Source organism: Cydia splendana, chromosome 10 (genome assembly GCF_910591565.1).
Source record: "Cydia splendana chromosome 10, ilCydSple1.2, whole genome shotgun sequence".
NCBI lineage: Eukaryota > Metazoa > Arthropoda > Insecta > Lepidoptera > Tortricidae > Cydia > Cydia splendana.
The window spans coordinates 9,654,227-9,666,617 of NC_085969.1; the positions used below are offsets into that span (position 1 = coordinate 9,654,227).

The 12,391-nt window shown below is 41.2% G+C and overlaps 1 protein-coding gene across 2 annotated transcripts in view; it reads right to left on the reverse strand.

Annotated features, from left to right (window-relative positions):
• The window catches only part of LOC134794232 (probable JmjC domain-containing histone demethylation protein 2C), a 218,656-nt gene that overhangs the window by 29,769 nt on the left and 176,496 nt on the right, over positions 1–12,391 (reverse strand). The window lies entirely within an intron of this gene.

A 12,391-nucleotide genomic window follows, 5' to 3' on the forward strand; every position in this document is an offset into this window, starting at 1 on the left:
AAAATCGTTCAGCGAGTAAATTTGTCGTTCATCCCACCGCATGAGCATACCTACTACATAACATAACAAGACCAACTATTTTCCTATCAAATTCAAATGCCCGCATATGCCACTGGAGTATCATCAAGTTTGTAGGTCGCATATCGCTCGTGGTTGTCGCGATGTTGATATCCCGTATCATCTGTTAATGTCATCCGCTGACGTCGGCGACACGTTTGGGCTGCCGCCAACGTGGCCCATTCACATTACGCCCACCCGAGAGAAACATGTATCGTATCTCGTGCGAACACTCAATAAATCACTCGAAACAATTCATGGGGCGATCGCGATCAAACGCACCATTGATACATTCTCAAAAATATGATTTATTTAAAGTAGGTACCTACCTAGTTTAAATGTAAACAAGTGAAATATAACAAATGTAATACATAAGTCAGAGGTCAGCAAACTTTCAAGGAGGCCTTCGCGCAGCAAAAGTAATCAATTTTAATTTGTTAACATACATATTTTTTCGATACCTAAAAGCTTTGGTGATCTCTGTATGTCATCTTACACAACTGTCACTTCGATTTTTATCTGCAGCGTTTTCGATTAGTTTTGTCCTCAACCAAGTCTAAAAGATAACTAGGTATGCATGTAAAAAATTGTGTCTATCTGGACTTCCCAATCATCCCACTTAGTTGCTATCTGCATCAATCAATGTTCGACCTCGATTCTAACAAACAAGAGCCAAACAAAGCCGTTACCTTGATAGACGGTTGCTTATTATCAATTGCATCACACACTTTCACGGCGGTGAAAAGCGTGCACCGGCCTTGGCTGTAACGTGCCGGGAATTAGTTATTGCTCGGCCGGAGTCACGTTTCGTTACGCCAAGTTTATTACGGACCGGAACGAGAGAAGATAGGCCGAGTGGGCGGGACATGACACGCCATTAGATTTGAATGGAGTAGTCAATTTTAAAAAGACGTTACGTGTTACTAGGGCGCCGCTAGCTTGGATATGGATTAGTAGGGACCACAATATGCGTCAGCGGTTTGCTATGAGAAACAATCGGAGTTTGGTTAGTATATAATATTTCCTTGGTGGCATGTTACACGTGAGCGGCTGGCGGCGGGCCAGGCGTTGCCGACGGTCAGCAGTCAGCAGGCGTTTGGCGAACAACCCGGTATGCGAGCTATGCCGTAAAAGCGCGAACGACGAGTTGACACGTTCCGGACCGTCTATTCCAATTGCTAACGGGACTGTGGACTCAAGATCCGTCATTTTGCGCACCTAAGATGAGACTAGACTTATTGGTTCATTTGAGAATTCAGTAAACGATTGGAATGAGCCCTCTGCCTATAAAATGTCCTGATGAGCCGAAAATAATATTAGATGACCTACTAACACATTCTAGCAAATACTCGATTTTTTTGCTAACAGAAGGATAAGGTCTTCACATTTTGAAGCGCTTAAGTTAATAAGTACTTAATCACGCACCTGTTTCAGGAGTGTCCTTAATGAAATCAAATTATTTAAAAGCAGATCGTAATTGAATAAATTAAAAAGCACTAACATAATACCGTATTCGACAAAATACAAAAGAGCGCGGGCGCGCCGAACGCGCAACAATGGAATTTTAATGAGGGGCTGTTAACAAGGATCCACATTTACATAATCGCGTAAATAATTATTCATACTAAACACGAACATAAGAAACGGGCGTCTGTCGCGGTGTTCATCTCGGTATCTTGGCATCGCGAGCGAATAATCGCGCGATTATACGATGCGATACGGTTACGATGATTATTTATGCATCCGCTGCAATTACTCACAACTCACAATGAGAAACCGGTCGCATGAAATCTGCCCCACTACACGATGCGTGTCATCCTGTTATAAAGGCTGTTTAATAATAATAAACATGACATTATATTTAAGTGTTTTCCCGCATGCCTGGCCACTTAGCAACATAACAGTCGGTACTTAAATGCTTTCAGTCGAGTGCTTACTCACACCTCGACAGTAAATAAAGCGATCATAATGTAAGATAAGCACGCCTACGTAGTAACTACATACCTAACTGCAATAAGTACCATAATATTATGTATTACCACATTGGAAAAATAATAACCAACGATAATCTTATCGCTAAATATGTATACCCACGTAAATAAGCTGACGTAACGGTAAGTAAAAAGCAATGAAAAACAATAAATAACCAGCGTTCTTGCTTTCACTACGACGGACAATATTTATAAGTAGAACAATCAACAGAGATAGCTAATAAGGTTGATAACACAGGCTTAAGTACGTCGTAAAAAGTGTTTACACGAGAAGAAAACAGTATCATTGTAAAATGTTAGCAAGTTGGTATTGATGAGCCGTAAACAAAAGTGGTGAGACAATGCGACATTGATCAGCGGGCACAATGGGGCAACAAATAACTCTACGTGGAAGTGCGGCGGCTGATTGACAAGACAAACGCCGAGGCGGAACCGGTGAGAGCATTTCATTACACGGCAAAAAGTCGCCGACTCCGAGAGCGCCCCGCCGGCCTGCTTGGCATAAATCCTGGCCTCTGTTCCCTCGTCGCTCACCGAGAGGACTGGTGTAACTGTGAGCTCAGTTCCGTAAGAATTATTTGTAATCGGAGACCACGCTGCTGGTTCGCCCGAGTTGTTGATCGCTTGCGCCTGCGGTCGTCGGGAATAACAAGCCTGCAGCGCGCCGACTGAATTATTCATAAAGGGCTGCCATACACATAGCTGCATTACATTCACCGACACACGCAACAGGATAAGTTAATGGAACGTTATTAAAAAACAAAGACATTAATAACTGCTATTTTATAACCACAAACATGCTGTCAATTACTTAGTGCAATACCGTTTGCAGCCATTAGCTAACTGGGTCTTCCGAGAATAGTTAACCGCGACGTAACCGCCGGCTCGAACAAGAACGCACTCAGTTCCTCCATTACGAAGATGACGGGGTCAGGAGGTCGAAATCATCAAAGCTATTTTGTAGTCGCACAACGATCTACAGAGGAAGTGGGCTCGAGCGCGTGACTTGAAACGATCAATTCAGAATGATTCAGATCATTTGAATATTTCACGAGCTAAACTAATAAAGTCGGTATTCAAGTGTCGAGCGGTTTGCGTGCGGTGCTCGAGGTACGAGTACTTTATTTATGAAGACGTTTCTACTTTGTCGTTGTAAAAGGACAAAGAGAGCAATCTCATCTAGCTTGAAATGTCGGCTGACACGACACCAAGCCCGTTTGTCTGTTGGAACAGTTTATTCCAGCCACTAGAGCGTGTAGCGTCGACTACTCTCCTGCCGTGTAATGAAACACTTCCACCCGGCCAATAACCGTTAAAAGGACATTTAGCGACAAAGCTTTCTCTGACAAAGCAATTAACTAGGTAGTACGTGAGTTTACGCAACGTAGACCTTGTAGATAAGTATCAGCAAAGGCTGATGTTAGAGTAGGCAGGTACTTCTGCCAAAAAACCGCAGTTTTTATGGTCACTTTCTAACTAATGAATCGAGACGTTCGCTTTTGAAATGTCAACCCAGTTTTTCGCTCGTTAGGCGGAGTAGTGACCGGGCAATTACGAGAACCAGTCGCGGCCTTATACGGCGCATCGGCTGTCGTGACTGCAAATGCCACCTTGAAGATATGGTGTAGCTTTGTAGGCACGACGCGGGAAGCGGGCGCGTGCAGCAAGTTGCGCAATGTGCTATTGAAAGCGCAAGAGGCCGGAGGCGGAGGCAATCTCCCTCGGATCTCACGACGCGTCCCGATGGTTCGTGACTGGAATCCCGATCCCCCTCGACAAGACGACCCACCCCGCCGCGTTCTCGCCCCCCAATTCAAATCGCACCCACCTACCTACGCTACGTGCATTTGACATCGGAACTGTGTCGAATTACTCTTCGAAACAAAGTAGGTAATTAGATAAGTAAGTGGTAATTTTATTAGTAAGTAGTATAGTAAAACCCATTACTAAGTTTTGTAACCAGCAAGCCAATATAACGTACCTACCTTCAACTGATTAGTATCCGGTTTTCCTGTTGCAACACTAAATGTTAAATGTGGTTAATCAATAAACAGCCCACTCAAGGCTTGCGTACCATTGTTAATAATCTAATAAGGAAATTAGTTTCCTTTTAGTCACATTTTTTATTATAATAGGTATTTGTTAATAGGTAGGTATATTTGTCCTTTATCAAAATCGCTTTATTGAAGGAAAAATGCCTTCAAAATACCTACCTACAAGTACTTTTGGTTGGGATTGGGACCTAGAGACCCTAGGAGTAGCTAGACTATCACAAATAAATGGGCACGAAATTATAAGATGTGTCCCAGACTAATAATAACAAAATCGGAGCTCATCACGGGTCAGAGAGCAATAGACAAGTGTCTATTAGACACCGATAAACCTGATAAGTGATATCGGACCTTGTTGACAAAGAAAACTTCCAGATCGTTTTCACTGATTACAGTGATTACGCACGGTACTAATTTTATTAGTAATTATTGTAAATTCAATGATATGAACTTGAAAAATGATGGTACAAGTTCAATTAAATTAATTAATGTTCCTCTCTTCCTTTCTATGTAGTTCAATAAGCTAATATGGAACTAATTACTCAGAAAACCTACTATGGTACCTTTTATATAAAAAAATATTTAACTCTAAATGGTCACTTTCATATTTTTATAAAATTCAATAAATTTTATTGTACAATGTAGAGCATTAAGTTGATGAACCATAGGTACAATTAGCACTTAATTTATGTACTCACGTTTGTCAAGTTTTGTGGTAAAACTTCCGTTAAAAGGTTATAGATTAATCTTCAGTCGAACTCTTCGCAAATCAAATATTCACTTCCGATATCGACACTAGTACAAAATTCGAGTCACAAACACTCCCAAGCAAATCACACGAAGATCCTGCAGCGGTAATCCTTCCGTAGCGTCCTTGAAAGCGGTCAATCGTTGCGTCCACCTGCACACACTCACAGCACTCTAGTCGGCTATGTTGTATTACTATGAATCACGATAATGAACGTGAGCGTTGTGTTAGCTGAGACGTGCGAGAACCTCGGCGTAGCACAAAGAACTGAAACGCGGGCGGGGAAATGGCGGTTGGAGGGAAGGGGTGCGCGGGGAATAGTGCGCCAGTCTCGCGCCGACAGCAACGTAGCAACAAGTGAAGGGCGCCGCGGGTGTGAGGGAGGCAGCGAGAGGAGCCCCCCGCGCCAGGAGCGCACCTGACGGAGGATGCAATGCAGTCAGTCAGCGCCGAAGCCGCGATAGCAGGAAGGGCACGCACATGTCGATGTAATCGCTAAGTGCGTTTAACATAATGACTTGCTTGTTTTGTGCCGTGTAGTGTTAAACAAGTACCTAAAAAATGCAACGGAATGCATCGTTGATACACACCTGGCTATTGTGGGTTCAGTTAGAATACAGGAAATATTCAAATGGATGCCTTTTTCATTGCGTTTTATTAAATTCACCTATAGTAAATTACCTAACCTACACGTAGGTCGTGACCTCGTGACATGCACACGATTTTTCAGGAATTACCTACATAAACCTTATGAAAATTCGGTAAAAAACAGCTCTTTACTGCACCGACACCTACTAGGTACCGGTACAGTCAAATACAATAATTGACACAAATAAACCCAACTAATAGAGTTGCGACAAAGAATCTAGATATGCCCACTTGCCTAGGTATAAGTTTACCTACCTATGTAGCTATGCACTTAATTATGTTTCGCAGAATTGCAACTATAAGGTATTTATTAAAATGTAAATTACATTATTAATCAGCATTTCCACAAATGCTCTAAATCAGCCATTTAAATATGGAACTTATTTGTTATTATATTGTCGACTCGTCAAACATTTAAAATTAGCATAGACATAAATCTATCTAGAACAGCGGCATGCAAAACTTTTAGGTTATATTAACAGCAAAAAATAACAAGAAAAGTAAACAAAATGCGATCGTTGACCAACATACCTACTGGCATTTTACATCGAGCCGACGATTTGGCGAGCTGCCAACTGTCTATTGTGTGCTGTGACAACTATTCGTTCTGCATTTCGGATTATAAATAACGCATTATTAATGGTGTTTCTGTTGTGTTCAACATAACGAACATCTTATACGAACACACAGTCACACACTTGAATATTAAATCCATAACGTTTTTTAATAAGGTTACCTACAGTAATTTACTTGGAGGAAAAGCGCAAGTTAAACTTACACTCACTTGTTATTGACGAACATTGAATGACATACTTTATATTTTTATGTTTATCACTACCAGCAGTTATGCCATGCGGGTGGACATGATACTGACAGCATAGGTACCACTTAACACCTTTTTTCAGAAGCGCAATGAGGTCGCAACTCGTTTATCAGCAGCCTTCGTGCTAATAAAATTAGCGAGTACACGTAAATTGCTGAATACTTCGTATAATTTGCAAAAACCAGGTGAAAAAAACCCGGGCTGTTGCGATTTTGAGATTTTCTATGAGCAAGATTTGTTGAGTTGATATTAGATGAATCTTTCTAAATACGTCATTGATGTCGAAATTGGTAATAAGAGGAAGAAACCGTTAACCCGGTTTGCGCTGTTTGAACAACGTTGACTATAAAAAAATAACCAAATTTAATCTGACCGCTTCTGTAACATGTTCCACGTATATCTCACTGACATGGTTAAACTTCAAAGATACGAGTGGATATTAAACCAAAAATACGCGCTTATCATTATCACTTATCACACAATGAGCCTCGTCAGATTGTTTAGATAAGGGAGATAGAGGGGAATTTAATAGATAAGCAACACAAACATAGCGGTCGATAACCAAGCCTGCCGTGATAACAGCGGTTAGAACTATTTGTACGGAGCTGCGCAAATATTAGATAAAAGTACGGTTTCTATAACCTCTCCTTAATTAAATTATCTAAATGCAAGCGACATTCGTAAACATACCTCAAAATGTTGGCAACAACGGCTTAGAGAGTTGCCAAAAAGCGCTCAATGCATAAAATCGTGCCGAATCCGAAAACACAGGGCTCCTATTCCTCTTACGAAAAAGTATCCTACTACTATGTACTACCAATACTTCTACATAAAGGTAGTGTATGTATATCTACAAGGGTAAAGAAAATCTTAATTTACTGCTTTATCAACGAAAAGACAACTAGCGCGATAAGTTTGTTTTCCTCTCCAGCTCGATATTAATCGGAGCAGCATCTATTTACACTGCCCGCTAGCTATTATTAAACAATTAAATAGTTATTAAACAAATACGATCATAAAACACGTTAATTGGAAAGGAACCTTCCAGCGATTACGATATTTACAATTAACAGTGTGCGGTACGTGGAGATAAGGTTGTGAGCGTGCGTTATCTGGCGTGAACGACGCATTGTCTCCGATGATTACCGACTTAGATTACGGCTCAGTCGGAGATATTTACCCTGCAAAGAACGCTCTCGCGGTTTCCGGGCGTGACTCAGTCGCGTGGGAGAATTTACAGCACGACGTAACAATAAAATACCTTACTCGATTCAAAACTACGTTCATAAACGCATATGTAGACCACGAACAATGACTTACTTATCAACGTTATCGTTATCGATAGCTTACACAGCTGTGAAGCCACCGATAATGCTGCTATTAAATTAATTCGATGCCCTGATGCTGATGCAATAATTGACTATGAATCACAGGCACGTTTACAAACGGAAACGCATTCACAGAATAAATTATAACAAGCTTGAAGGTGAAGACATTACGAATGGTTATTTTATTTAAGACGCAAATCACGATTTCGTCACCGTGGCAGGGAGTGTTCGGGATCGAATGTCAAAAACCACAACTCGCAATAAATTGTCTCGTGGAGAGTAAACATCGGCGTTCGGCCGCATTCATGCATAATTGATGAGGGTTCGGAACGAGCGCATGGATTCCTCTCGCGGTCACGACTCGCAGCTCCGCCGAAACGTACGCCTGTGGCAGCCATTTTGTGGAGTTCAAGTCGCCCCCGGCTGCCTGCGCCATGCGCGCCACATCGTGAATATTAATTTGGCCTTATGATACGTAATACACCCGACTACACCGATCTCCGATAATAACTGTAATTAAAAGACGAACAGGCGTTTTTTTTTTATTTCACTTCCGCTGAACGTGGACCGCACGAAATGATTTATAAACATGATAACTATGGACGTCAAGTATTGCACTCAGTAATATCAGGACGCAAGATACAATGAATACAAAACGATCGTTATTAGTTTCTATTGTTGCCGTCCGAGTAAATAGAGCACGAAGCGGTGTAACAATAAATTTAATAGCACAATACACGCGGAGCAGTCTCACGCACGCCTATTGTGCCGTGTAATTGTAATCAAAAGCCTTTTCTCTCGAGCATCTCAACGTCAATAAAGACATTTCACAACATCGAGAGAACCTTTTGTTTTATCTCTTACATTATCGCTTTGATAGTCCAGCGATCGAAACAAAGGCGTGTGATTCTAAGGTATCTCGGCGAAAACTTAAATTGGATTCGTGTCATGTCTATTCAATTTGCGGAGCTTCCATTACAGAGGTTGCTTCCTCGGCTCGTCGGCTCGTTGTGCGTTCATTTCGCTGATACCTACTTTGCGGTAGAGGCCTACCCTACGGCGAGGCCACTCAGATGACGGATGAAAGTACCGCCCAAGCGCCGACTTGTAATAACGTGAAATGAAATACCGAGCTCGTCTGCTCTTCAACCGGAGCCCGCGCTGCGCCAACACACGCCCGACGTGCACATAACATCAAGTGAATGCGTAACCATGAACTACGTATTACGCCGACAACTCTGTCTGCGCTCTGCAGCACCGTCTATCTATTATACAGAATATACAGATGGGTTATTGGCTGTTTATGTACACAACACACAACCATAAATAAATCGTTTCTGATAAATGAATTTAAACGCCTTTGAGCACCGGGAGCAAATGCCTGATGTTTGTTAAAGTTCGCTTGAAAGTCATATGTGTATTCAACATGTTCAACAGCTGCGAATGGTGCAGCCGTGCTTCCTGCCATCGAACGAGCTATTGTTACAGTAATACATGGTTTTATGCCCATTTTAATAAGAATGGCATGGCACTTGTGTTCATGCATGCGTCTTTATGTTAGCGTCGCCGGAACGGTGTGACAGACATACATTAGCGCGTGGGAATTGACAACTTTTGCATTTATGTACATTTACTGTTTTCTCCCGATTTGAATGAATCAACAATATACCGCTACTTTATTGTTCTTTTGTTTTCGTATAACGACACCTTTTATATTTAATAAATCGTAATATAAACTACTTACCAAATATTTCAACATTTTGTAGCAAAATCTTTAAAAAAATGATGTCTCATTAGACTTACAAATTCAAATACCCAAGCCCGACCCATACAATTTCCGTTTAGTCCAGTCATTCCAGTCAAACTTGTATTTCTGGTTTGCTTTTACTAGCAACAATTTGCGAGTTGTCGACTGCAGATTCATGGCAATTGGAAATACACTGAGAGCGCGCGTGTATAAGATGCTGAGCAGAGTTGTTTCAGAGTTTGGTTATTATGATGTCCTAACGATTTGTTCGGAGCGCTGGGAACGCCGGCTAGCGTGAGACCAAGTCGTGATCGGTCGCCACGACGCCCTCATGCGGCTTAATTTACTAATCAAATAGCACAATGCTTCCATTGTTGCTATATTCTTTTCAATCCCACAAAGACTTCCTGAAGAACGCGGGTCAAATGAGTTCGCAAGAGAAATCCGCAATTCTTACAACGTTTGAAAGAGTATCAAGGCACAATTACATCAAGAATTCCTATCATATGTTCAATCTATCCTTTTATATCCTTTCATCACGACCCAATAATATATCAATATCAAACAAAACGTAATGGCTGGGTGTCGACGAGACAAGGCCGTATATCACTGTAGCGGACTGCCCAAATCCTCCACCGTAATATATAGGAGAGGGGGCGCTCGCCGGCCACCCCGGCTTATTCAAAATAGGCATTAAGCCCTCCACCATTAAAGGCTAACTGCTGCAGGTTATCAAGGGTTTTCCTTTGAGAAACTGCAGCCAAGTGAACTATGCGGTGATTTGGATACGAGCCAAACAATGTTTCGACACGTTATCGACTCTCTAGGAAACGGAACAAGTAGCCGCAAGCCGTTTTAAAATACGCTCCAGTTCGCCTAGGTCCATGCCAGCAATGCACAAAAATAATGAACCTGGATAACTATCTAGATGGTAATTACCTACACTTGGCAAAGACGGACGGGTATCTCCTATTTTGTTATTTGATTAGGTTCTTTGTGATTCGTGTTCTTGAGATCAAACGGATCGCCGTTTGATCTCATACATACATCGGTAACCTCCAGACGACCTGACAACTGTGGATTCTAATAAAAGATCAGATAAAACCCACTTATGTAACTTGAAATTGCCGTAGTTATTATTATTAGTCAAAGAAGTGCAGACTACCTTTTTACTGATGTTTCGCATTAAAAACAAATCAGAATCAAAGAAGTTTTAAACAAAGAGCGTTTAATTTGCGAATTTTGCGTCGTCGAAAGATTATTGAACGAAGTAGGGCGCCGAGGGGAAAATGTCACAATTTAGGCGCCGACACGAGGGGAAGTCGGGAGGAATGTCGCCCACTAACCGCTCGCAGCCTGTTTACGTTGTCACCCATGAATCAAGGTGAATTCACGGGCAGAACTTTGATTAGTTATCCTTATTTACGGTATCAAGAGGCCGTTTATCGAAAAGTGAGTCACACGAGTAACATTTGTTTATATCTTAGTTAGTTTTGTATTACGTCACTACCTGTGAGGTCCTATAATTGGCTTCCTGTATATCTAGTATAATTTCTTTCGCCTCTCGCCTTTGTACTAATGATGTGTGTTCTTTCATGTTTTATGTTTCTTTTGGTACAATAAAGTATTTTACTACTACTATTTCTATGTTAATGTCATAGCTGTTATAGGATCTCCAAATGAATAAAATAAAAAATATCTTCACGTAATTTTACCGCGGTACACACTATCAAAATTCTAGGAAGTTTTTGATAACAGTCGCTAACCTAGTTATAGTACCCACTCTAAGGGCCACTTTCACCATCCCACTAACCCGGGGTTAAGCGGTTAAACCGTTAACCCAGTGTCAAATTGTACTTGTAATTGTAACCATGGTACCTCCAGGTTTAACCGGTTAACCCCGGGTTAGTGAATGGAGCAAGTGGCCCTCAGTGGAATAATTTATCATCATATAAGATGACGGTTTATTCGTTGTTTAGGTGTTTTTGCAGCCATTATGTTGGAGAGGCTTCCGGTCCCGGGCCGTTGCCATGGTGACGATTATAGCCCACTGAGCCAAACATCCCTCACTTTATTATTCCCACACAAAACCACCCCTAGAGCAGCTGATTTCATTCATAGAGAGAATAATTTTCCTTTGATGGTTGAGCATAAAATGCAAAGTCGCCAGACTTTTATGAAATTAAATTTGCAAATATAACGTAATGTAATCGACTAGTGTAAAAATCTGAAGTATTGTCAACTTGCCACGATGTATTTCTTGGAATACTGGCATTATTATCCTTTGTAAACAGGATTAAATTAAAGCTGACATGTTGGTTGTAAATGATACGGAGTAAAAGCGAAACAAATAGTCTGACTAGGCACACACACGTAGTCTGTTTTGATTTGTCGTGCGTCATGCTTTATAATAATATGTATTATCTGGGAGACAACATATAAAACAAAAATGTGCGTTTTCCCAGAGGACACCTAGCTAGATCGAATTTTCGCACCCGAAAACCCCCATATAGCAAATTTCATCGAAATTGTTCGAGCCGTTTCTGAGACCCCCGAAATATATAAATAGTATATTATAAACTAGAATTGTTCGTTAATACTTCGTTTAAAGGTATTGAGATAAATATGTATAGGTAAGTGAATCCACGTGTACCAAGTAACTGAAGTAACACGAGTATGTGGAGGCACGTCAACCCTTTTCCCTCTGCCCGAGGGACCACAAAGAACCCTCGACGGACTTTCACCCTCCTGGCTTTTATTCACGTAGAAAAGAAAACATTGATGTTAGATATAAGGCAGACATTTCTGAGGGCGAGCCAAATTATTATTCTTATAAAAGAGCGGTTCGTCGGCCCCTTTTGTTTGAGGAACCTGTTCCGCAATAAGACAACGGCTCGGTTACTAAAGACAACCGTAGACATAACTGGCACACTCGTCGCTAATGAAGGAGTTCGTTTATCATTTGATTAATTAAAGTATAATTATAAATAAACATTTA